Below are 27,532 nucleotides of genomic sequence, written 5' to 3'. Positions count from 1 at the left end.
GCATATGAAAGCCACCTCTGGGCCCCACATACAAAGCTAAAAACGTAACCATTTAAACATTGCCATTTTGTACAATGTCCAGACATCAAGCCCCCACATTGGAATTAGGGTTTCACAGACAAACATTTGTCAAAATGCTACATATTCTTTTCCAGTCCCTAACAATGACTCAAAAAGTATAAGCAAAACATGTGAGGCCCAGAAGGAAAACATTTTTTAGATGAACTGGTTCAGTGGTTTTCTGTCACATAAATCCCTCACAGCTATATAATTGCTAAAAGAGATGTCTGCGTAAACATAGATTTAAAGAAAGTCAAAACTGCAGAAAAAAAAAAAAAAAAAAAAAAATCTTCAAAAGTATGTTATATAAGCCAGACTTCATTTTACATTAATAAAGAAATAGAACTGAGGCTTTTCAAGGCTACAAAAGAAGAGGAAATGGATATAGGTAACACAAGAGTGCAGGATCAGACTACACACTTGTTTGTAATCTGTTACCATAGAAACACAAAGGTCTGCAGAGGAGCTTTACACAAAATTGTAGGATATTTTTAATTTTGTGTTATTTGCAAAGTTTAATTTAAATTTTTTGAGCTACATACACTGGGCGTTTAAAGAAAATAAAACAATGCACATATCTTATTATATTAAAGAGGTTTTCCATGTTTCATTTTATGCAGATGTGCTTCATTCTAGGTGGTAATAAATGGAGTGGTTACTCACCTTCCCAACTTCTAGCTGTGCCTCTCCACTGCTCTTCTTTGTAAATAGGTAACAGGGGTGATCTCATGACTACAGTGTGCGTGATCGCAGGAGCCAATTGCTGGGTTCAGCAGCAGCTCATGACAACTATACCAGCATCGTCTCTGGGCCTAGTGATTAGTGTTTGTGTGACCACTGCAGTCAGTCAGTCAATCATGTCACTGCTGCAGCCTGTTTGTACAGACGGGACCACCGATGCAGTGGCAGAGCTGGATCAGGGGGAAGGCAAGTAACTGCTTTATTATTTTTACCTAGAAAAAGCATATCAGCATAAAATAAAAACAGACAAGACAAGCAGGTGTAGCAGAAATGCGCTATAGAGCATAAAAGCTCTGTGGTAAATGAAGTAGCTCATGGAAATCCAGGCATCCAAAAACATTTTGTATGCCATTTTTCTGTTTAATTTTAAAACCCAATATTTTATGATGTTCCTGTTATGTCAGTAAATACCTAATGTACGCTTTTGAGAGTCTGAAAACCCATGAGACTTAGTCCTGCTCACACAGCTGTTTCAATGTACCATACAATGGGGATATTAACTCCTTGAGCTGCATGTACAAGAGTTATTCACCCCTAGAAGTAGTAATTTGGAGAAGACCCATAGAAGCGCATACCAGCGCGAAACAGCCGTCGTCCTGTGCATCTCCACCTCAAGCTCCCTTGCCTCTGGTTTTATGTGAATCTACAATAAAAGAACATTTGATGGGACGGCGAGTGCCATTCCTTTCTTTGAACATTGGATTTAATAATGGAGAAGATTTTTTTTTTTTTACATATCTCATTCAAAAAAAAAAAAAAAACACATTTTTCTTCCAGTGGGATTCATACTGAGTGCAACAGGGGAAAAAAAAAAAAAAAAAAAAAAAAAAAAGCATATAAAAAGGCAGCTAGAACTACAGAGGAAGCAACTAGGGCCTGGTGCAGACTTTTACAAAAGGAGTCCGATTTACCAATTCTGTGCAATAGCTAGGTAGCATAAACTAAGCCGTGTTTACATGGCACAATTGCAGTTAAACAACCGCCAATCAGCTACATGCAAGACAATTGTCCAACGACTAATGACCTGTTTAGATAGGCTGACAACAATTTTATACATACAGAACAATCATTAACACAATTGTGTGCCCATAGAATACAATGTTATTGGCAGCACATTAGCTGTGGGATTAAGGTCATTTCACATATTAAAAAAAGGTTACAATACCTTTATTACACACCATGATAAAATCATTTCTCCCCTTCCCAACATGACCTACTTATAAATCATATGATGAAGGCATCATTTCCAGCAGATGTTGACCAAGTTACACAACCAGTATCCACCTCTAACAGAAGCTCCACCCGCTGCGGTTATAACCCTTTACTATAGCGCTTTACATGTGAAAAGGGGTATACATAATAAACAAGTACAGTAATCTTAGACAATACAAGTCATGACTGGTACAGGAGTAGAAAGGACCCTGCCCGCAATAGGTTCACAATCTACAAGGGATGGGTGAGGATACAGTAGGTGAGGGGCAGAGCTGGTCCTGCAGTGGTTTGGTGGATCGGTGGTTACTGCAGGTTATAAGCTTGTTGGAAGAGGTAGGTCTTCAGGTTCTCTTTGAAGGTTTCCACGGTAGGTGAAGGTCTGATATGTGGGGCAGAGAGTTCCAGAGTAGGGGGGAGATGTGCGGACAGGTGGATTAGTAGGGCAGCAGAGTTTAGGATAGATTGGAGGGTTGCGAGAGTGAGAGAGAGGAGGCCACAAAGTAGGAGGTTGCAGTAGTCAAGGCGGGAGATGAGGGCATGCAGTAGAGTTTTTGCAGATTCTAGATTGAGGAATGTATGGATCCAGTAAATATTTGAGTTGAAGTCAGAAGGAAGTGGAAAGGACTTGGATATGTGGTTTAGAGGAGAGATCGGAGTCAAGGATTACCCTGAAACAGCAAGCTTGTGGGACTGGGGAGAGTGCACAGCCATTTACTTTAATGGATAGGTCTGTTGGGGAGTCAAGTGAAATGGGGGAAACATGATGAATGCTGTTTTGTCCATGTTAAAGTTTTAGAAATCTAGTGGACAGACATTCTGGGATTTTGGTTAGTAGGGAGCTGATATCTGATCCAGAGAGGTAGATCTGTGTCATCAGCATAGTGGTGATACTGCAAGCCTTGAGATTCTATAGCTGTCTCAGGTCGAAGGTGTAAATGGAGAAAAGGAGGGGCCCAAAGACTGAACCTTGCAGGTCTCCAACAGATACGGAGCAAGGTGAGGAGGTGGTGTGTGAGTGGGAGACACTGAATGTCCGGTCTGTGGGGCGATACCAATATACAGAGGATGGGTGTGATCGAGGCATGTTTGAAGCAGGAGGGGAAACAACAGTTGTTAGTGATAGCTTGAAGAGATGGGTTAGGATTGGGATGAAGACTGTGGTGAGGTTTGGGATGAAGAGGGATGAGATCAGGTAAAGTGCACAGGTGGTGAGATGTGATCGAGAATAGGGCAGAAAGTTGGTCTTCTGCAACGGCAGAGAAGCTGGTTTTGGAGGAGCGCTGAGCAGTTAGGAGATGGGACTATGAGGGTTGTAGGCCAAAGCTTTCTCTGATGTTATCAATTTTCTGTTTGAAGAATGAGGCAAAGTCTTCAGCTGTGATAAGTGGAAAGGAAAGAGGTGCTGGGGGACAGAGGAGAGACTTGAAGGTGTTGATTAGCTGTTTAGGGTTGGGAGACAGGGAGGACTTGAGAGATGAGAAGTAGGTCTGTCATGCTGTGGCAAGTGTGGCCTTGAAAGTAGTGAGGGACTGTTTGAATGCGATGAAGCTCTCATTGGAGCGTGATCTTTTCCATCTCTGCTCAGCAACCAGGGAAGCCTGCCTCAGTTCTTTGGTCAGGCTGGTGTGCCTGGGTTGTCTGTTGATTTTGTGAGCTTTGTTTGGCATGTGTGAGAGTGGCGACAGATTCAAGAGATGCAGCTATTATGGTGTTATATAAAGTGGCATTCGCTTTGTGTAGGGAACTTACTGTAGGTCTGTAAGGGGGAGAAGAGATTCAGAGTGAGTGAGTGTTTGAGGTGTTTCACCTCTAATGGAACTTAGTTTTCTGGACTTTCATGTGCTGCTTGACATAATACACAATCCGGTTATAGTGAAAGCTCAATCTTTTACTCCCATTTAATTCCAACGCGTTTCGAAGTGGAATTAATAAAATATATATATATATATATATATATATATTTATTTTAAGATAACGTCACTTTATTCCATTGTAGGTGAAAATTAAAAAAAGAAAAAAGGGGAAGAAAAAAAAAAATTAACAAAGAAGGGAATATAAGTCCGTCTACAAATGAAATCCAGCTGAACCCTCCATCCACTGGATCAAGACAAACACATTGTATATACAAACAAAAAACCACTAATAATCAGAAAAAAAAATTATAATAAATATATACAAATTCAATTAAATCTGTGTGTCAAATTATTCTCAGTTTGTAAAGGGGGTGATCAAATAAAAATGTACATTAATTATCAGCACTGGACTTTGGTTAAATTATCAAATAGAAATATATATTAATAATCAATACCAGGCATTGGTCAAATTAGTCAGGTTTCCAGTAAAACCACACAAAAATGTACCAAATAGAATTATATACATTTGAATGAGATAATTGAAAAAAAAATATAAGAAAATGATCAAATCGCAACAGACCGCATATATTGAGTAGAAAGTCGCATAATATGAGGGATAGAATGAAATTATAAAATAGTATATTATGCAACTAATTATTTCATTCTATCCCTGATCTGCTCGAGTTGATCTTTATGTTTGACGCCACAGTGAGTGCCGACCACCTAATGATAATTTGACCAATGCCTGGTATTGATTATTAATATATATTTCTATTTGATAATTTAACCAAAGTCCAGTGCTGATAATTAATGTACATTTTTATTTGATCACCCCCTTTACAAACTGAGAATAATTTGACACAGATTTCATTGAATAATATATTTTTTTTTTTTTTCTCTGATATTAGTGTTTTTTTGTTTGTAGATACGATGTGTTTCTGCCTTGATCCAGTGGATGAAGGGTTCAGCTGGATTTCATTTGTAGATGGATTTATATTCCCTTCTTTGTTAATTTTATTTTTCTTCTCCTTTCTTTTTAATTTTCACCTACAATGGAATAAAGTCACGTTATTTTAAAGATTTTATATATAATTCTACGTGTTTGATCCATGTCGTCACAGTATGAACTTTGACATTTATGCAAATAGAACATGTGACTGTTTCAGTGCCAATTTTCAAAGGCGGTATGTATTTAACCTCTGAACAACAGCATTTTGTTAATATTTGTCATCCCCTGAATAAGTGTTTTCCACTTTGAAATGCGTTGGGATTAAATGGGAATAAAAGATTGATCTTTCAATATAACCAGATTGTGTATTATGTCAAGCAGCACATGAAAGTCCAGAAAACTAAGTTCCATTAGAGGTGTTATACTGGCAGTCACTTGTCTGACCATTTGGACTTGCAGCAGCTGACGATCTCCATATACCTGATCTCTCCTTTAGCGGGTGAGTGGATTTTATATATCTTTATAACATTGTCATCGGATAAGACCCTATTGCGCTTCTCTGTTTCCTATAGTGAATGCAGGTTATGGTCAGAAAGAGGTAGAGGTGAGTTAGAGAGCAAAGGCGGGTGAAGATGAGATCCAGTGTGTGGCCATCTTTCTGAGTGGCTGCGGAAGACCATTGAGAGAGGCCAAAGGAGGAAGTGAGACAGAAGTTTAGTGACTGCTGAGTGGGATATGTCAATGGGAATGTTGAAGTCACCCATGATGATAGTGGGGATGTCAATGGAGAGGAAATGAAATAGCAAAGTGGTGAAGTGGTTGAAGGTGGTGGCTGGCCCTGGGGGGCAGTAAATGATAGCCATTTGGAGGCTGGCGGGAAGAGTAGATGTGAACAGAGTGCATCTCAAAAGGAAGGGAAGGTAACAGAGGGTGGAAGTAGGATGTGGGTGAAGGAGCAATTATCTGACAGGAGAAAATCAACTCCTCCACCATGCTTGCTGCGGGGCGTGGGAAAGGTGGAATCCACCATATGAAAGTGCAGCTGGAGAGGCTGTCAGATTGGGCGAGCCAGGTTTCGGTGATAGCGAGGATGGAAAGTTTATTAGTAATGAAAAGATCATGGATGTAGGAAAATTTGTTGCAGACAGAGCGAGCGTTCAATAGAGCTTCTATTAGTGGGACTGGGGAAGCGGGGGCTGGGCAGATGAGTATAAGGTTAGAGAGGTTATGGAAAATTGTGATAGACTGTGGATGGGAGGTACAAATGACTGGAGATGTGTTTAGGAGGGACAGGATATGAAGAAATATCACAGGCAGTGGGGAGGAGCAGAGAAGCTGATAGTAGGTGGGAGCAGGAGAGGGCTGTGTGTTTGGAGACAGAGGATTGTATGTTGAGGAAAATGTTATGAATGAGTCACCGAGGAGGGGAAAAAAAAAAAAAAAAAAAAAATCAAGCTAAGCCCAGAAAACCGGAGAGGTTGGTAACTAGCGGATTGCAGACCCCTGATCCTATCCACAACAACTAGCAGTAGCCGTGGAGTGTGCCTACGGTGGTCCTAGATGCCTCGTCACGGCCGGAGAACTAAATAGGCCTAAAGAAAGGGAAAATCTAAACTGCCGCAGAGCAGACCCCAAAGCAATGGACAGCCCCCCACATGTATTGTCGGTGAAACAAGATGAAAACACAGACACAGGTAGAAAGATAGGCTGAGCAAACAATGGGGCCCTCGCTAACTAGAAAGGACAGGAAAGAAAAGCTGCTGTCTGCAATCACGCAAAAAACCCTGCCAAAAAGAATGTCCAACACGTCTGATAGAAAAAGGCCCTGAAGTCGCTAGACTTCAAATCACTATATCAGCACTCAGGTATATTCTGAAGACAGAGCAAAAGAAATCAACTGATCAGAGACAAAATGGGGATTCAGCCAAGTCCCAGCCAGGGCTGGCTGAACACAAAAACTAAGTAAACCAGACAAAAACTCATAAGAACAATAGCAGAGAAAACTTAGCTTTAGGAAGGCAGGAACCAAACTGGAAACCAGGAGCCACAGTCAGGAATAATCACCAGCAAGAAACTAGGGAGTCGGCTGCCTTAAATCTAACCAGAAACGCCTGAAGTCCAATCGCAGTCCTCTTCCTCAGGTGGCCGGTCTCTGCCATTTAGATCAGCTTCATTACCTCCCTTCACCAACAGAGGGAGTCCAGATAGAGAACTCACTACTCCTCTGTCAGCACAGCTAGCTCCATAACCCTCACCAGAAGCCAAAGGCATACCCGAAAATGAGCTCACAACAGGAAAAGTTCTGAGGAAGAGGTGAGATAAATGGGGAGGATGGAGGGAGAGATAATCAGTTCCTTACTTGGTGTAGGGATTAGGGGGGGGGGGGGGGTTAGCAGAAAGTGAAGGATTATAGGGGTGAGTGAAAACAAACATTTACTGTGACTTTCCAGTTCCCTTCTGGTTCAATTCTTTCATTGCTCCACACAATTGTCTGATACACTCAGTGTCGGACTGGGGTGCCAAGGGCCCACCAGTAACCTTGACTTGGGGGGGGGGGGGCATTTTTCACCTGCACACATATTACATGACCCCATTCTCAAATGTACATATCTCTGTATAATAATAAACTGGGTAGTTTGATTAATGAATGATTGATGAGATGCAACTTTTTTTTCCTGTACAGAGTGAATCAAGTGAATTGTGCCATACTGCCCATACAGTGAGGTCAGGGGCCCACCGGGGTATTCCCCGGTTATCCTATGTGCCAGTCCGAGTCTGGATACACTTATATGATGCACTGGGCAGACTGACGTCTTGGCAGACTTATGCTGTGCAATATATGTGCTACAAAGTGAATTCAGGTGTGAAGCAGAGGGGAGTGGTCTGTGCTCATCATGGTCACACAATTAAGAGTGAGCCAGATGCATATAAGGCAGGGTAATTGTTGTGGTCAGAGTTTGGCAACAGCATTTAAGCGCACAAACTGGATTATCAAGTTTAAAAATAAATACCCTAATGGGGAGAAGGGGGTTATTTTTGTATGTCTCCACGTTCAGGAATTGCCGCGCTTTGGATGCAGAGGATACCTGTTCCGCCTCGTTATACGTGCGATGATTCCATATGTGTTCATTGAACACTTGCGGAATATCACCGCATTCTATTCATAGAAAAGTGCTATTTATCTTGCGGACATCGTGCATCTCTGCAAGATAAATAGACACGCTGTGGTCTAGAAAGATGCGCCGCATGTGTGTATACGCAGGGATGCCAGAGGCATCCCTGCACACATAGTGGTGATGGGATTTCATAAAATCCCCTCCACTATGCTGTAACATCTGGACGCAGCATCCAATCCGCAGCAAACCCTGACCGTAGAAACATAGCCTTAAAAATACATAAAAATAAAAAATAAAACTTGTGGTATTGCAGCGCCCAGAAAAGTTTAACCAATATATAAAAAGTTAAGTTTTTTTCTGTTGCTTGCAATAGAGCAAAAAAGATGCAAGACGGAGCAGTCAAAACGCCATATTTAGCCCAAAATGGTATTCACAGAAACATCACCTTGCCACACAAAAAACAAGTTCAATTCATGTAAAAATGAAACCGTTTCAGTTATGGGAAGATGAAGACACATGCCCATTTGTTGTGTAAGAATTTCCCCTTTTTTTTTTCCCCCCACTACAAAAAGTGAAAGGATCTGTCAACTTCCAACTTGTCTATTTCAGTTAAACTATTACAATTCATGAAAGTCTTTCATACCTACATTGAATCCATAAATAGACAACTGGGTGTTACTAGTTGAAGGTGCGTCCAATGACTGCTGACAATGCCAGACTGTAGGGACACTCCAGGTTTCCCATACATTCTTATGAATAAACAGATGGTGTTCCTAGAAATGCAGGAAAACAAGCTTCTAAAGTGTGATTTCATGATTAACCCTTATTTTCGACAACAGACAAGTTTTAGGAGTGAGAAGTAGATCCGCTTTATGGTAATTTGACCTGACAAACCGATCTAAAGCAATAAGGCTTTCAATGATGAACAATACCTTTGCATACATTTTTTTTCTTTTCATAATTACAGATAAACTGAAAATCCAACTTGCTTGTGATACATACACATTAGACACTTATTTCAGAGCTGAACATTGCTTCATTCCAGACTGCTTTCCTAATTTATTATAAGTATAATGCCAACATTCTTGCAGAGAGATTGTAATTTTAGGCCTTCATATAGAATGACTAAAGGCTCTGCAGCTGTTACAGTGAATCACACTTTTGCGATTACCAAAATATATATGGCCAGCTGGAGGGGGGAAAAAAAGTTGAATTCCACCTTATAGTTATGCTGTCCACTTCTGAAACAGTCCATGCCTATTAGATATTGTATATTAACAGATTAATCATTTCCATTCCCTGTAATCATACTGACCATATCCACATCCAATGACAGATCCACAGTGTCACCCATCATCCACAGAGAAAAACTCAGATATCACTAAACTTTTTTTATAACATTATTTCTTCTACAATTTTCATATATCAAAGCTGAAAGTTTCAAAGGGTATATAGATCTGTCCATCCAACTCACCGAGATACCTCATGACCTACTAATCAAAAGGCCAATAACGCAGACAAGCCATCCATGTCAGATAGGAGAAATATAGTCACCACCTAATAATGCTCATGAATAGGGATGGGCGAACCCAAACTGTAAAGTTCTGGACCCGTACCGAACAGTGTTCGGTCACAACATCCCGAACACGAGAAACCAGTGTTACAGTTCGGGTCCAGGGTTCGTAAAAGCATAAAATTAATAAGCATTATAATTACCTGTCCAGCGACGCGTCCTGCCGTCCCGGCCGCATCTGCTTCTGGGCCACTCATTAACTTCCGGCGGTATTCACTGTACTCCGCAGTCTTCGGCTTTTTCTGGCAGTGTTTGTGCAGTGACGTCAGGGTTCACCCGCGTTCATGGCTCGAGCCATGATGTCGTCATGACATCATGGCCCGAGCCATGAACGCGGGTGAACCCTGACGTCACCGCACAAACACTGCCGACGCCAGCCGAAAATTGCCGAGCAGTGGAGTGAATAACCAGGAAGTTGATGAGTGTCCCCGCAAGAAGATGCGGCTGGGAGACAGAAAGACGGGAGTATAATTATAATGTTTATTAATTTTATGCTTTGTTTTACAACCCCCCCCGCCCCATCCCATCTGTAAAGTCCAAGCTCAGGGTTCGGACGCAGGTTCGCATCATCTCCAGTCCTGAGCTCAAACTTTCCAAAAAGACTAGGGCGAACCCACCGATCTGGGGGGGGGGGGTTCACCTATCACTACTCATGAAGACAGTATAACATTCTCTAGTAGCAAACACTTATTAGAATTCAGAATAAACCTAGCAGGCTAGATGTTACCCATCTCATGCAGGTAAAGATATTCACAAAATAATATGCATAAAAGCAACAGGTTTCAGAATGGCGTTATTTAGAGTTTGAGGTTTACTTACATCATGTACTGTATATCGTATTGTGAAAAGTGAACCTTTAAATCATGCAGGCCTTAATAAATCAGACACCAATAGAACATAGTGGGGGACTGTATGATGCAGATTTGGTTTATTAAGTCTTTATACACGAGAAAAGAGCATAAGTAAATAAAGACTGAAAAGTACCCATTTGCCATCTCCAAAGGAAAGACAAGGTTAGTAGATTTTAAAGTTTCCCAACACCATTTGCTGGTATTTGCATTACAGGGTGTTATCCTTGCCATTTTCCTCTCAAGAACATAGCTACCATTTAGCCTCAAGTTACAAATAAACCATAGCACATGCTTAAAGGAATCCTTCTTTCTTATTCATTGGGTAAAGACTTTACCATATGTGAAAATACACTGCAGGCAGAGATAACTATCCTTCATGTACTGGAAGTCTGCTACCAAGTGAACATCTTCAAACATGTCATTTAAACACGCAAACACTTACCCCAATCAAACGACCATTGTGTTATTTCAACAAATAGCCCTAAAGTGACCTGCCATTTCTATTGTATAGTCATCATAACTAATGTCCTCCGTTTTGCTACAGCTGCCTCTGCCACATTGGAGATGAAGAAAAAAAACACGCACCAAAGTGGCTGTAACAGAGTCATGAGGAGTGCTGCGGAACCATGGCTTCCCTACCTGGGATCAGAGTTTCCACAGTACTCTCTATGGCTCTTTGGCAATAATTTTGGGGGAATGAAGAAAACAAGATGCCAAATAAACCAGCAAAGGCAGAGCAGCAGAATAGTGTGTTGGGGAGGAATTGTTGCTTTGAAGGGGTTTTCTAAGTTTCGAAAACATATTTTCAATAGTATTACAGAACTCTAATTTAATTCACCATGTCCAACTTTTCAGAACTTATTTCTTAACCACAATGGAGTGCAGCTACAAAGCTCATTTTTGCGACAACCATATATCTTCTAATTCCCACACACACACACGAATGCTGGGCAAATCAGCAGCCACATACCTCTGAAAATGGCTTATCTACAAGAGGACAGAAACGTTGGGAAGACTAAATTAAAGCTGCTTGACTATTATTGGAGGGGCAGTCAGTAGGCTCCTTATTCTCTAAAGACATTGTGAGGACAAGTGGTTGCCTTATGATATAAATTTCTTCTAATTAAGAACAATTTACCCAAACAGATCTTTAATCAGCATTTAGGCAAGTTATATTGGCAAATGTATACTCAAATCAATTATCTATTCCCATAAAGTTTGCCAATTTCCAGCAGTGCATCCGGTTACAAGACAATGAGGAGTTTTATAGCTGATGCAATGAAGAAATAGGGTTTGATCAGCAGACATTTTTTACATGGAGTTATGATTGGGAACACACTTGCACAAATGGTAATTTGGCTGTTAACCTGTGTAAATTTTTTTTAGTTTAGGTAACTTCCTTATATAGTGCTTTATAGATATTAGCATTAGGGATGAGCGAATAGCTTCGGATAACTCCTTATCCGAATAGCTATAGCACTTACTGAATAGCTGCATCAAGAACCCGGATATCCGGAGAACTCCCGATGATCAGCTGTTCGGCACCGCAGCTGCATGTGTCCTTCGTGGGATTACACTCAAGACCCCAATGATGCCACCACACGGTCACTAAATTGTATAATCATGTACATCATAGTTAAATCCAATGCTTCTGAAGTACCATAAAATGACAGAATTATGCTCTGCAGATTTCATTTTCTTTAAATGTTTAGCTCCTAGAAAGTTGGGGGTGCTAATGTTCTGTGCAATCAATTATACTGGAATCAACAACTGAATTCCTTAAATGGCAAAACTCATTCTCTCTCTCTAGATGCCCTGTTCTGGCTTAAAATATATGAATCCCCATGGGGTCTTCGTTTAGCCGCCAGGCAAAGAGTTGAGTAATTTAGCAGATTTTCTCTCTTTCTCAGGCAGTTTTCTACCATGACCACTTTCTCACTACTGCACCTTCGGGGCAGTGCCAACAGTTTAGAAAAATGGGCAACATGCCCACATTATGTAATAGAAACACTTTATACAGGTCATCTGCTTTAAAGAGGAAAAAAAAATGTGTGTTAAAATACATCAGAGGAAACCTTGCAATAGACTTTATTAAACTCAAAGGCAATCAGTCTAGCGGGGAACACTTGAAAACACTTTTGGCTTGCAGCTGTCTTATGCTGCCAATAATGTGTGTAACTGGAAGCATTTCAAACAAAATTGCCGCTAAAGTCAAATGAACATAATTGTGATCTACAGGATATTTGCCTCAGATAACAAAAGGCAGCTGAAAGAGAAACATCTGCACAAAATAAAAGTTCAGACAAACCAATATATATTTAATACACAAGCAGTTCTCAGAAGGCTTTACTCAGTTTAGCTATCGAATTATTAAACTACATCCGCTATTCCTACTTAGCATTGTTACCAATCAGATGTGCAAAATACTGTGAAATCTGAAAGACAGACAATCCAGAAAACAACCAAAAGTTTGAAGCCAGCAGCAAATTTCAAAGTGCATTGTGTACCTGACTCCTGGGAGTCATTCAGTTGTGTTAACAGGGGTATGGTGCAGACATCTGCAAAGTTACCATTTCCCATCTAGTCCACCAGGCTCCAAAAACATTAACAGTGGATTAAAACTGCAATAGAATTGAGTGACCGTGAAATAAAGAAACACTGTTCAAGTGACGGAAGTCAGACAAGATCCTTAGAAATGGTGACACTTTAAAACCAAAAGAACTGAAATAACACACCAAGTTTTTGATCTGCAATCTGTTGAAAGTGGCTGTCAATCCAGAGACTGCCTTGTCACCAATAAACCCAGCAGATAATTGCTCACTTATCTGCAAGCTAGAGAACATGTTTGGATGGCTAAGGAAATCTGATCACTTTGTTACCTTCAAAACATAACACTAACAAAGCTAAAGGACGCAGAAAAGAATGTAGCATTTCCATAAAATAATGTGCACAATGTGTAATGAGTAACAAAATAGGTAAAGAAACTCAAAAACAAATAAATATTGGATACAATCAAATGGCCTTCAATACAAGAGATGATCACACAAAAGCCGATCATTTCATTAAAACAGTGCAATATACGAGTCTTGAAATGTTTAGCAGACTTTAAATTTAAATCTAGTGCATGTGCAACCTTATAGTCAAAGCTTTGGTTTTTGGGATCTATGGAAATCTACTATGCATGAGTACATACTACAAGAATTGTTGGGGGTAAATGAGGATTTAAAGGGAACCTGTCATGTGATTCATGTTGCCCAAACCACAGGCAGCCTGAATCAGAGCCTGGCTGCAGAATTGTAGCCAGTTTTATTCTCTGAAACACTTCAGCATTTCAGATAAAATATACGGTAGTTAGAAGATCCAGATGGAAACCACAGCTATAGACAAGACTAGCCTAGCACTGCCCAAGGCCAGTTTTACCCAATGCTGCTCGTGGTGATTGAATGGCACTGCGAGAAACTGGCAGGGCATAGCACCAAAACTAGTCTTGTGCACCCAAGCTTTGAATCAAGCAACAGGTTCACATTAAAACATGCCAGATGATTTGCTCACTAAAGCTGCGAATAAACATACACACTTAAAATAACAAATATAATACAATATATTATATAATCCAAAAAAAGGAGACTACACATCCAAAGTAGTTTACTTACCAACACCAGCTAAGCTTCAGCTCTCTCTATGGAGCCCATCTCAAGCGCCATAGAGAGCTGAAAACATAGCTGATGTTGGTGAATAAAAGATCCTTACTTTTTCACTATTTTTGATTTTTATAACTTTGATAGAAAATTCTGCTATTCAGGCAGTGTTGCAGTTTTCCTTGATTTTCATTATGTATACACAAATATGAAAAAAAAAACTATAGTTTTTTTATGGCCAAAAGTGTTGGCACCCTTGACGGTTTTACAGAAAATGAAGTACCGTATTTCTCTAAGAAAATTATTGCAATTACACTTTTAACATAGGAAAAAAAAAAAAAAATAGGGGAAAAGGCAAAATTGCACATAAAATTTTCACACAACCCCCCAAAAAATGGCTGGACAAAGTTGTGGGCAATAATGGGGAAGCTGGCACATTTAAGCAGGCTGCAAGAATGAAGAGCCTTGTGATTCCAAAAGTGTTTTTTTTTCCTTCTTAATACCTATGCGTTTCTGAGCCATACAATCCCTTTCTCAAGGTATAAAGACTTGCTTTTTATACCTTGAGACAGGTGCAAAATTATTGCATATTAATAAATGCAGTTTTGGAATCCCAAGTCCCTTCATTCCCGCAGCGTAGCCTGCCTAAACATACTAGCTTCCATTTTTTACATGGAAGAACCTTTCCCTCCAGCCATTGAGTGGTAGCATCAGCTTTCCATGCCTCTATAAGTGTTGTGCCTGCACACAGCCCCTTAAAGGTGAGTGCTACGATCGATTATACCCATCCTTTACCAGACGGTATTGCCCTATTTTGTGTGCACTTCTAGCGACAAAATTGTTGGCACCTCTCCAAAATTGCAGATAAACAACTGTTTCCTGCATACAATCCTCGCTCAAACTTACCTGTAGCAAGTAACAGCTACAGGAAAAAATGAAAATCAGATAAAAAGGGGAGGTAGCTTAATCTTTGCATTGTGTGGCATGGAGAACAGAAAGAGGGAAAAAAAGAACTCAGATGACTTGAGAATCAAAATTGTTAAAAATATCAATCTCATGGTTACAAGCCAATTTCCAGAGGTCTGGATGTCCCTTTGTCCACAGTACGCAACATAATCAAGAAGTTTACAACCCATGGCACTGTAGCTTGTCTCCCTGGACACGAAGGACAGAGAAAAAAAAAAAATTAAAGGTTGCAACGTACGATAGTTTGGATGGTGGATAAGTAGCTCCAATCAGGTTCCAAAGAAATTCAAGGTGTCCTGCAGGCTCGGGGTGTATCAGTGTCAGTGCAAACGATCCGTCGACATTTGAATGAAATGAAACTATGGAAGGAGACCCAGGAGGATCCCACTGCTGACACTGACAAAGCTAAACTGTAAGCTAAAATCCTTCTGGGAAAGAGTTTTTGTGGACAGTTGAGACCAAGATAGAGCTGTTTTGTAAAACACATCATTTTGCTGTTTACCAAAAACTGGATGAGGCCTACAAAGAAAAGAATACAGTACCTACAGTCAAATATGGTGGCGGTTCAAAGATGTTTTAGAGTTGTTTTGGTGCCTTGACTGTATGCAAGGCATCATGAAATCTAAAGATTACTAAAGAATTTTGGGTTGCAATGTAGTACATAGTTTCAGAAAGCTGGGTTTGTGCCCTAGTTCATGGGTCTTCCAGAAGGACAACGACCCAAGAAATATTTCAAGAAGCACCCAGAAACGGATGGAAACAAAGCACTAGTTCTGAAGTGGCCAGCAATGCGACCGGATCTAAATGCCATTGAACACCTGTAGAGAGATCTTAAAATTGCTATTGAGAAGGCACCCTTCAAATATGAGAGACTGACTGCAGTAATTTATTCCAAAAGGATATGCACGCAAATATTACGTTGAAGATTCCAACAATTTTGTCTGGCCCATTTTTTATATTGTGTGTCAAATTGTCTTCAATTTGCCTTTTTTCCTGTATTTTTTGTGTTGTTTCAATACACACAAAAGAAATAAACGTTTGTAATTGTAGTAATTTTCTTGGGAGAAAAATCTTCATTTTCTGGAACAATCACTTTTGGCCATGATATACATATATAAACACATACACACTAAAAAATATAAACCAAACACTTGTTTTTGCTCTCAATTTTCATAAGCTGAATGCAAAGATCTAAGACTTTATGTATACAAAAGCACTCTCTCGAATATTGTTAACAAATTTGTCTAAATCTGTGAGCACTACTCCTTTGCCGAGATAATGCATCCACCTGACAAATGTAGCATATCCAGATGCTGATTAGACAGTATCATTATACCACAGGTGTGCCTTTGGCTGGCCACTACAAAATGTGCAGTTTTATCACACAGCACAATGCCACACAGGTGTCGAAAGTTTTGAGGGAGCTTGCCATCTCAGGGAAACTCATCTCATTATACACACTTCTTTAACATGTTCAACTTGGCAACGATGTCTCATGCGGTTCACGAGTCAAGTTATGCATTCCACTCTTCTTGAAGAGAGGCCCTCAGGTCATTTAAGTTCTGGGGTACAGGGTTATGAGCTTCTACACAACGACTCAGCTTATCCCATAGGTTTTCTATGGGTTTCAGGTCTGGAGAAAGTGATGGCCACTCCATTTGAGGTACCCCAGTTTCCAGCAGCCATTCCCTAAAGATGCGACCTCGATTAGATGGAGCATTGTTGTCCATGGAGATGAAATTAGGCCTGTGTTCATGCAGAGGTACAATGACTGGATTAATGATGTTCAGGTAGTAGGGGCTTGTTACTGTACCATTCACAAAGTGTAAGGTAGTTCTGTAGTAACTATACACCTGTTCACACTACCACCAAAGGCACGAATGGTGACAACAGTTATAGATGCATAGCACTCTCCTTGATGTCTCGAGCATAGTTGGCGGCCACCATTTCTGCTCAGCGTGAACAGATTTTCATCAGTGAACAGCAGTCCCTTGTCCAGTGTAGATGCACCCTGGCCTATGCAAGAAGATGACGCTTGTACCTGATGGTGTGGTACCCTTGCAAGTCATATAAAGCATGCAGACCATGCTCATGTAAATGGTTTCAAATGGTCTGAAGTAACACAAATGCCTCTCACTTCCCTTAAATATTAATCGAGTTGTGTAGCATTCATCATCCAGTTCTGAAGAGACCTGCTCACAATTAAGTGGTCATCAGTGTTCAATGTGGGCAAAGGACATCCACTTCTCTGCCTTTAAGCACAGTGGCCACTTCCGACTGAGAACATCAACTTGAAGCCTCGCAATGGCAAGGTACTTTTAATCAATTGTTATGTGACGTCTTGGTCACGATGTCAAAATATGAACAGCATGATGTGGAGGACTGTTTAGATATCAATTATAATAGAACCCCAAGATTTATTGGGAGATTCATGTATCTAATATATATTATAATACGCGCGTGCACACCACTTTCTAATTAATATACCCAAAAATGGTTACCTGTAAAAGTACAAAAAACCTATAGGTTTTGAAATTGCAACCTACTGTTCTATATAATCCAAACAAGGCGAGTCACTTCATCGAGACGCCATTTTCATGCAGGAGTAAAAAGGGTTAAGATTTTTTTCTGCATTAAAACCATATACCCTGGCACTGACATCTATTAGAAGAAGTTGTCATTAGAACGGACTGTAAAAAAATCAGCCCCTTGTTAAACTCGCGTGAAACTGGCATTGTTTAGTCGGAGATCAAACATGTTTAGAATTATCTTTGATAACACAATCATGAAGGTGTTGGATACAGAATTCACATCTTAATCCACATGAGTTCCACCAACATTTTGCATCTATTACATAAAAACCTTGTTCTATTACATTATTTACATACATGGGGAACAAAGGTGGGCTACTTACAAAATCTATCAGAATGAATTGGCTCATCCAAATGTCGATGTGCAGCACATCAAACTGCACAACCACAGGAAAAATCCTTGGATGTCAGCATTGGATTTCTGCTGTAGATAGGATGCAGGTGTCAGACTTTTCAGGCAAATCCAACACATGTTAATCTACTATAAATTGTTCAACAGCAAAATCAATTTGGGATTTCTATTTTTGAATATCTACAACTAAGGTTAAAACACATCTGGTTTAATAAAATAGGAAGGGTATGTGCACACGCTGCGGATTCTGCTGCGGATCCACAGCGGATTTGGTTTCAGTTTCTGCTGCGTGGTACAGTACCATTAAAATCAATGAAAAACAAAAACGCTGTGCACATGCTGCGGATTTGCTGCAGTCTCAAATCCGCAGCATGTCAATTCTTTGTGCGGATTCCGCAGTGGTTTTACACCTGCTCCATTGTAGATGTGTCAAACCGCAGATCTTTTGACCTGCGGATTTACATGCAGATTTTGCCAAATCCGCACGGAAAAATCTGCAGAACAATCCGCAACGTGTGCACTTACCCGAAACCTTGCTAGCTGGAAAGGATTTGCTCTTGGACCATACAGGTGTTAATTATGCAGAAGACACTGCAGAGCTTATAATCACACAGGTGCAATCTCTAGGATTATAGCATGATAAACACATAGCACATGACTGTATAGGCCTTTAATGGTGGGCCACTATATGGTTTTGAGCAATGGGTTGGATAAAAGCAATGGGTCATTAAGTTAAATATGCAAGGCTGCCAAACAACTTTTAAAATGATCCTTAAACTCTAAATGTCCGATAATAACTGATAGTCATTTACTCCTGTCAGTAATGTAATTTTAGGAGGGTTATATATATTTGCTGTGTTCCCATGTTATTGCGTTGGGTGGCAGGGTATATTATAGAGACTTGTGTAAAACTTATTTTAAGCCCCATCACTTGATCCTAGGCCACTCCTGGGGTATTGAGTGTCATCCCGTTCAAGTCACCTGACCTTTGCAGACAGCCAAGTCTCAATGGGAAGTCATTACTTTCTGTTCTAGTGGAGAACACCAAAGTGGCTGCACTAGAGAAATGGGGTGTAGAGGCTGCGCGTAGAGCTCCTTTTATTACTACAGCTGAGCAAAAAGTTTTGGGGATGCCACAAAATAAGAGCCGGTTTACAGGGCTTTTGTCTGACATGGTAGATGGGCCAATATTTGCATATCTTTTTGTTCAACTCAATTATATACTAAAGTCATGTTCAAAATAAATATTTAAAAGTCAGTCAATTAGGTCAGTTAGTTCTTGTTCCATATGATCACACAAGCCAAGATGCTGCTGGGGCAGCTTGCCGTTTATTGATGCCTGTTGGTCACCATTACTCAGTTGAAGACGTGGATTTTACAGCTTTGTACATTGGAGTAAAGAATGCATAATATGAATAACATCAGGAAAAGCCTTTAACTTTCTATCCTTATAGTTAGGAAGGCATTTGCTACAAGATGTGTGTTCTCTTTATTTTAGCATGAAATTCATCTATACTGGACACCAGCTCCACAAAATATACACTGCTAAATACAATAAAGAGAACACATAATGTAACTCCAAGTCAATCAATCACACTTCTGTGAAATCAGCCTGTCCAGTTATGAATCAACACCAACTGTGAATAAATTTCTCCTGCTCTTGTGCAAATGGAACATGTAGAAATGAAAGGAAACTAGCAAAACAACCACTATAAAAGGAGTGGTTCTGCAGGGGGTGACCATAGACCATTTCTCCTTTCTTATCTTCTTTGGCCATTTTGGCCACTTTTGCAATTTGTTTTTGCTCTCTCCCCTAGAGGTACTGTACAGTAGCATGAGTTGGCTTCTACAACCCACAAATTGCTCAGGTAGTGTCGCTCATCCAGGATGGCACATTAATGCGAGCTGTGGCAAGAAGGGTAGCTGTGTCCATTAGCATAGTGTCCAGAGCATGGAGCCGATACCAGGAGACAGGCCAGTATAACACGAGGAGATGTGCAGGGGGGCAGCAACCCAACAGCAGGACTGCTACCTCCTTTGTGCAAGGTGGAACAGGAGGAGCAGTGCCATAGCCCTGCAAAAGGACATCCAGCAAGTCACTAGCTGTCAGAAACAGACTCCATGAGAGTGGTATGACGGCCTGATGTCCACAAGTGGGTGCTGTGCTTACAGCCCAACGACATGCAGGGTGATTGGCATTTGCCAGAGAACACCAAGATTCGCAGATTTGACATTGGCGGCATGTGCGCTTTACGAATGACAGCAGGTTCACACTTAGCACATGTGACAGTTTGGAGATGCCGTGCAGAACATTCTGCTGCCTGCAACATCCTCCAGGATGACCAGTTTGGCAGTGGGTCAGTAATGGTGTGGGGAGGCATTTCTTTGGAGGTCTGCACAGCCCTCCATATGCTAGCCAGAGATACCCTAACTGCCATTAGGTACTAGGATGAGATCCTCAGACTTATTGTGAGACCATATGCAGGTGCAGTGGGCCCTGGGTTCCTTCTGATGCATGACAATGCTAGGCCTCATGTGGCTGATGTGTGTCAGCAGCTCTTGCATGATGAAGGCAGTGATGCTATGGATTGGACTGCCCGTTCCCCAGACCTGAATCCAATCAACACATCTGGGACATCTTGTCTCGTTCCATCCACCAACGCTACATTGCATTACAGACTGTCCAGGCGTTGACTGATGCTTTAATCCAGGTCTCGGAGGAGATCCCTCAGGAGAACATCCACCGCCTCATCAGGAGCATGCCCAGGCCTTGTAGGGAGGTCAAACAGGTACATGGAGGTCACACACACTGCTGAGCATCATTTCCTTGTCTTGAGGCATTTCCATTTAAGTTGAATCAGACTGAAATTTAATTTTCCACTTTGATTTTGAGCATCATTCCAAATGCAGACAGCCATGGGATATTAATTTTTTATGACATTGATCATTTTTGTTTTATTCTCAACACATTCCATTATGTAATGAATAAAGATCTGCAGCTGGAATATTATATTCAGTGATACTAGGATGTGGTATTTTAGCATTCCATTTATTTTTTTGAGCAGTGTACATCCACGAGTTTCTTTTCAATTCAAGTAGCAAATATCAACAAACCAAAAGCAAGAGACCTGAAAATACTTTTTCATTAGAGAGACTGTTCTGGCTGCTACTAGGGAATGTGGCATAAATAATTACCTTTGCTACCAACGCAGACCCAAACAGTATTGAAGTCACAGACTAATGAAGGTTTACTTCTGTGCCCAGTTCCGTTGTGGATATTGCCGACAACAGACTTTTTTTTTTTTTTTTTTTTTTTTTGGCACACATCTGCCTCTAATCTTAATAGTTTAACTATTAACCATACACAATGTGCATTTTTTTGCTTATTCATAAAGACTCATTCCATTTCCTATTATAAAGTGAACAAACCACTACTCCCTATACATCAGATTATAAAACATGATAAACGGTTCTCCTTGTCTGGGCCTTCTGTGGCAGAACAGATTGCATCTGTCACTTGAGCTATATAAATTGCTTTTCCCCCCTTAACCGGGTCTCTGAAACACCACTTATGGTCGTCTAAACCAAGTAACAGACATTGAAAAACACAGAAAAAAATCCTGATAATCATTGTGATGCTGCCCAGACATTTCCACTGTTCTGTTCTTCACAAAAAAAAACAAAAAAAAAAAAACATTTCTATGGTATAAAGATATTTAATGCTGACTCAAATTCTGTCTCAGACTTTGTTGAGGTTAGATCTACCAGCCTTCCTCCCTATCAGGAAAACCCTTCTAGTATTTCCTGGCTCTAGGCCTGATTGCATGGAGAATTATTCTAGCATCACCCACATCCTCTTCTTCCCCTTCCATTAGACCCCCAGCAAAGGTATAATGATAGATCTCTATCCACAGGCAAAGAAAGTCACCAGAATACCTAGACTACATTGAAGTCAAACTAAACTGAGCCCGGCTTGACAGAATGATAAATGGTCCCTGGTTAATACCTCCAGCAAGAGTAAATATTGCTTAACATAGAAGATTCCTCAAACCCTGCATCATCTCTCTGTTCCAAACCTATTCAAGTTCTAGAATCCCCAGGAAGAAAGCATCGAAAAAGTCAGGTTTCCTAAAGTTACCATCTAAGTGGCAATTTAGAATAGAAGTGTCTGACTATATGTAATATAGATACCATAAGGGTTTGAACTCTCCCAGAGGGCTAGTATAATTTCTTACAATGGCACAGGGCTGAAACTTTGACACCTAGTTAAAGAAAACAGTGAAAGCAAAAACTTATTGGGATAGGACCAGTTGTCACCAAAGTGACAGAACAGCTGAATTCCTACATCTGGAGTCACATTTGGGCAAACACTCGGAAACTCACACCCTTTTATAATGTTGGCCTGCTAAAGAGACAGATGGAAGCACTCTGCACTAAACCAGGAAAGATGTATATCTTTGTACCATGTTAGCCAGTGGATAGAAAAATATTCAGGATTGAGAGTCCTCAGTAGTTGATACCTTTTAATGGCTAACTGAAAAGATGGTAACACATTGCAAGCTTTCGAGACTACTCAGGTCTCTTCATCAGGCTAGACTAATACAAAATCTGAAGTCACATATTTATGCACAATACAGCCTAGAAAAAATGCAATAGATAAGACAAGTGACGTGAAGCAGAACTATCAATATGGGAGAGGGAGAAACATAAATATAAACATTGGACCAGTTCATAGATAAGGAGTCTGGATGTTTTATGGTCCTCTGATTGGGGTCTAGTTCTGTGTTGCCCCGCAAGGTTTTAAAAGGAAATTCCTTAATTGATGTAAAAAGACATAAATCCATGCGACACATTCATTCCAACACTGAGAGTGTCAAAGTTCGTCATAAATTTGTACTGCCAAACTCGTCTCTCTCTCTGAGATGTGAAGTTACCTTTCAATACCAGTAATTTCATATCCATGCTGCTGTGATCAGGGATACAGAAATGTTTTGCCACAGGTAGATCCATTCTTTTTTCTCTTATTGTGTGACGATGAGCATTCATCCTTGTTCTAAGCTTTTGCCCTGTCTCCCCCACATACAGACCCCCAGTTGGACATTTAGTACAAATAATTAAATACACCACATTAGATGTAATGCAGGTGAAAGTACCTGGGATCTTGTAGTCCTGATGTGAATTGGGGATCTTTATCTTGTCCGTGGTCATTATAAACCATTATAAACCATTATGACCACGGACAAGATAAAGATCCCCAATTCACATCAGGACTACAAGATCCCAGGTACTTTCACCTGCATTACATCTAATGTGGTGTACTTAATTATTTGTACTAAATGTCCAACTGGGGGTCTGTATGTGGGGGAGACAGGGCAAAAGCTTAGAACAAGGATGAATGCTCATCGTCACACAATAAGAGAAAAAAGAATGGATCTACCTGTGGCAAAACATTTCTGTATCCCTGATCACAGCAGCATGGATATGAAATTACTGGTATTGAAAGGTAACTTCACATCTCAGAGAGAGAGACGAGTTTGGGAGTACAAATTTATGACGAACTTTGACACTCTCAGTGCTGGAATGAATGTGTCGCATGGATTTATGTCTTTTTACATCAATTAAGGAATTTCCTTTTAAAACCTTGCGGGGCAACACAGAACTAGACCCCAATCAGAGGACCATAAAACATCCAGACTCCTTATCTATGAACTGGTCCAATGTTTATATTTATGTTTCTCCCTCTCCCATATTGATAGTTCTGCTTCACGTCACTTGTCTTATCTATTGCATTTTTTCTAGGCTGTATTGTGCATAAATATGTGACTTCAGATTTTGTATTAGTCTAGCCTGATGGAGAGACCTGAGTAGTCTCGAAAGCTTGCAATGTATTACCATCTTTTCAGTTAGCCATTAAAAGGTATCAACTACTGAGGACTCTCAATCCTGAATATTGCACTAAACCACACACTCAGGTCATGTATACACATTAAAAAAAAGTACAACTAAAGCCTATTTAGAAATCAGACAAGTATATAGGTACCTTGAGGAGGTGGCAAGTGTACCCACATATACCCAGAGTACCGTGCAATCTACTAGCAAGCACAAATTGGGGCAGAGACATCCTCCACAGCTTCAGATGTTGAGTGCAATGGGAAACCGCTTATATTTCGAGAATGGCTCACATCCACCCCTCCAGCCCCTTCTCACTTCTCTGGCTTCTAATCAATCATGTTGTTCCAAGACTTCACTAGCTCTAAGCGAGAATCAATAAATGAATTAAAATGCATTATCCCCACTGAGAGGTCAGAATGTACAGAAAAATGCCTGTACTTTAACTAAACATTGTAAGAAGATTAGATAGTCCTATTTAAGTTGTGGGACGCTGGAATTTCTCAACATAGCCTTATCCAGAAGGAGACGAGAATCACATATACAGTTTTTAGAGCCAGATGTGAATACAAAAAGAAAAATCAATCTTTTCTTCATACTTTTCCTTATATCCGTTTGGCTCAAAACCTGAAGCAACAAAACACTTTTTCCAGTCTAATGCAATGCTAGTTTCATACTGCACAGATAGAGCTTTCTACGACGAGATGCCAAATCCAGCACTGCAAGCATTTGACCAGTAGAAGTCACGAGTTTGCCGACACATTCGATAAGCATTGACCGGAAAAAAGCCTAAGCAATCACACCAACAATCAGACTTAGCTGGCAGATCAGGAAGAACGGCAACCGCAGTCGGATTCCCAAAGTGCCATATGATCGGCTACGTATGGCTCGTAGACTCAACCAAGAGCCACAATAAGATTCCTGATGCGAGAGAGCACATTTTGTGGAATGGGTATAGTTTTCAAATCATCCCAATATGATCAAAATAAGCAACTCTCACTTTTATGAGTAATACCAAGTGATCATATGTCGTCCTCAGGATCACATATAGCCTAGATTCTCTCCCACCGAGGCCAGCGTCACTTTCCAGTGGGCACCGGACACTAGAACCGGTAGAGCCGCCGTCAGCCAGTGAAGCCTCGCCATTACATGCGACAGCCCTAATCCCAGCTGACGCTGGCTTTTCTGGGTTCTCCACATCTGCTTTATATACTACACAGATTGGCTCGGGCCAGCATTACTAGAAGTGTTCTAGCTTAAGCCTCCTTTACATCCCCTCAGGGAAAAGAGTTTCCAACAAGAGAGGATTTTCCAGCTCATTCATCCTGACACATTTCCAATACAGGGGATTACATTCATTTCAGAGGGTTTTCACATCCTAGCACACGACTATGACAGACGCAATAACACCAATCCACATTCTCTCTGGCCTTGAACCCATGATGCTCATTCAGAAGACATGTGATTTAGCCATCAGTCTCACCCCCCAATTCCCTAAGGGGATGCCATTTATTCGCAGTAAGATCAGCAGCTCCATTACATGGCTAACACTAGCCGGCGCCAGATGAGGCTGCCACACTCTGGGGAGCAGTCGTTTCTGCACCGATGGCCATAAACTAGCCGTCTAATGACTGGAGGAGGCTAATAACCTCATTGTTAGGGCGCCAGCAGCAGCGCAGAGGAGCCCGCAACTCCCAGCGAATATTCCCCACAGGCGGCCGGCAGGGGGCGCTGCAGAGCGGCGAGCAGCGGGACTCCTCGGAGTGAAGGGTTAAACGCAGCAACTGGTGCCCGAAGTGAAGTGTCTGCTCCGAGCCCGCTCGTCCCGTTAAACTAATTAAGTCTCTAAGGAATTTCTAGGTGACAGAGCTCCGGGTGGCGGACATTCCTCAGCACATCCCCCTCCAGCCGCCAAGACGCTGCACAGACGCGCTCCAGCGCAATACTGAGGGGAGTCAGAATGGAACCAGCGCCACCACAAATACCAGGTTAGCAAGCAGTGACCTACCATGCAGTGAGCGCAGCACGGCCCCGGCAGTGTCCCTGTGCAGTGTACGGAGCCTCCTGTCACACAAGCACATTGATACAGCTCGCAGCCTCCTCCAGTCACCAGCACACCGCCTGCAGGAGCGCTCACTCCTCACTGACTGCTGCCTGCTCCGAGACTGCGGCCGGCGCTCCACACTGCTAACGTGACAAGAGCGCTCCCGGCTGCTCATTGGCCCAGGCGCTCAGCTCTCAGCCAATCAGCGCACAGGGCGATGTGCGTCCGGCGCAGGACGAGGCTGTGGTGTCAGTATAGTGAGCAGGGCTCGTCATAGCATTCTCTGCATGCCCACCAGGGGGGACAGCAGGGGACAACAAGCCCACCTAGCACACAGCTACACACTGCATACCCACCCGTGGCCGTGACAGCAGGGGGATACAAGCCCACCTAGCACAGATAGCCAGACGCTGCATGCCCACCCGTGGCCGTGACAGCAGGGGGATACAAGCCCACCTAGCACACAGCTACACACTGCATGCCCACCCGTGGCCGTGACAGCAGGGGGATACAAGCCCACCTAGCACACATAGCCAGACGCTGCATGCCCACCCGTGGCCGTGACAGCAGGGGACAACCGCCCACCTGGCACACAGCTACACACTGCATACCCACCCGTGGCCGTGACAGCAGGGGGATACAAGCCCACCTAGCACACAGCTACACACTGCATGCCCACCCGTGGCCGTGACAGCAGGGGGATACAAGCCCACCTAGCACACATAGCCAGACGCTGCATGCCCACCCGTGGCCGTGACAGCAGGGGACAACAAGCCCACCTAGCACACAGCTACACACTGCATACCCACCCGTGGCCGTGACAGCAGGGGGATACAAGCCCACCTGGCACAGATAGCCAGACGCTGCATGCCCACCCGTGGCCGTGACAGCAGGGGGATACAAGCCCACCTAGCACACAGCTACACACTGCATGCCCACCCGTGGCCGTGACAGCAGGGGGATACAAGCCCACCTAGCACACATAGCCAGACGCTGCATGCCCACCCGTGGCCGTGACAGCAGGGGACAACCGCCCACCTGGCACACAGCTACACACTGCATGCCCACCCGTGGCCGTGACAGCAGGGGGATACAAGCCCACCTGGCACACAGCTACACACTGCATACCCACCCGTGGCCATGACAGCAGGGGGATACAAGCCCACCTGGCACACAGCTACACACTGCATGTCCACCAGTGGCCATGACAGCAGGGGGATACAAGCCCACCTGGCACACAGCTACACACTGCATGCCCACCCGTGGACGTGACAGCAGGGGGATACAAGCCCACCTGGCACAGATAGCCAGACGCTGCATGCCCACCCGTGGCCGTGACAGCAGGGGGATACAAGCCCACCTGGCACACAGCTACACACTGCATACCCACCAGTGGCCATGACAGCAGGGGGATACAAGCCCACCTGGCACAGATAGCCAGACGCTGCATGCCCACCCGTGGCCGTGACAGCAGGGGGATACAAGCCCACCTAGCACACAGCTACACACTGCATGCCCACCCGTGGCCGTGACAGCAGGGGGATACAAGCCCACCTAGCACACAGATAGCCAGACGCTGCATGCCCACCCGTGGCCGTGACAGCAGGGGACAACCGCCCACCTGGCACACAGCTACACACTGCATGCCCACCCGTGGCCGTGACAGCAGGGGGATACAAGCCCACCTGGCACACAGC

At 42.3% G+C, this 27,532-nt stretch overlaps 1 protein-coding gene across 1 annotated transcript in view; it reads right to left on the bottom strand.

The window, feature by feature from the left end:
- PRICKLE1 (prickle planar cell polarity protein 1) overlaps window positions 1-25,977 on the bottom strand; it is a 105,219-nt gene extending 79,242 nt beyond the window's left edge. The window contains exon 1 of the mRNA XM_073573241.1: window positions 25,800-25,977. The gene's annotated coding sequence lies outside the window, so the exon portion shown is untranslated. The remainder of the gene's footprint in view (window positions 1-25,799) is intronic.
- Between the last annotated feature and the right edge of the window lie 1,555 nt (window positions 25,978-27,532).

This window comes from Dendrobates tinctorius, unplaced genomic scaffold, assembly GCF_039654945.1.
Source record: "Dendrobates tinctorius isolate UK_male_01 unplaced genomic scaffold, ASM3965494v1 ptg000035l, whole genome shotgun sequence".
Taxonomy (NCBI): Eukaryota; Metazoa; Chordata; class Amphibia; order Anura; family Dendrobatidae; genus Dendrobates; species Dendrobates tinctorius.
Note: the sequence above shows the minus strand (reverse complement) of the source record. Positions and strands in the feature narration are given on the sequence as shown.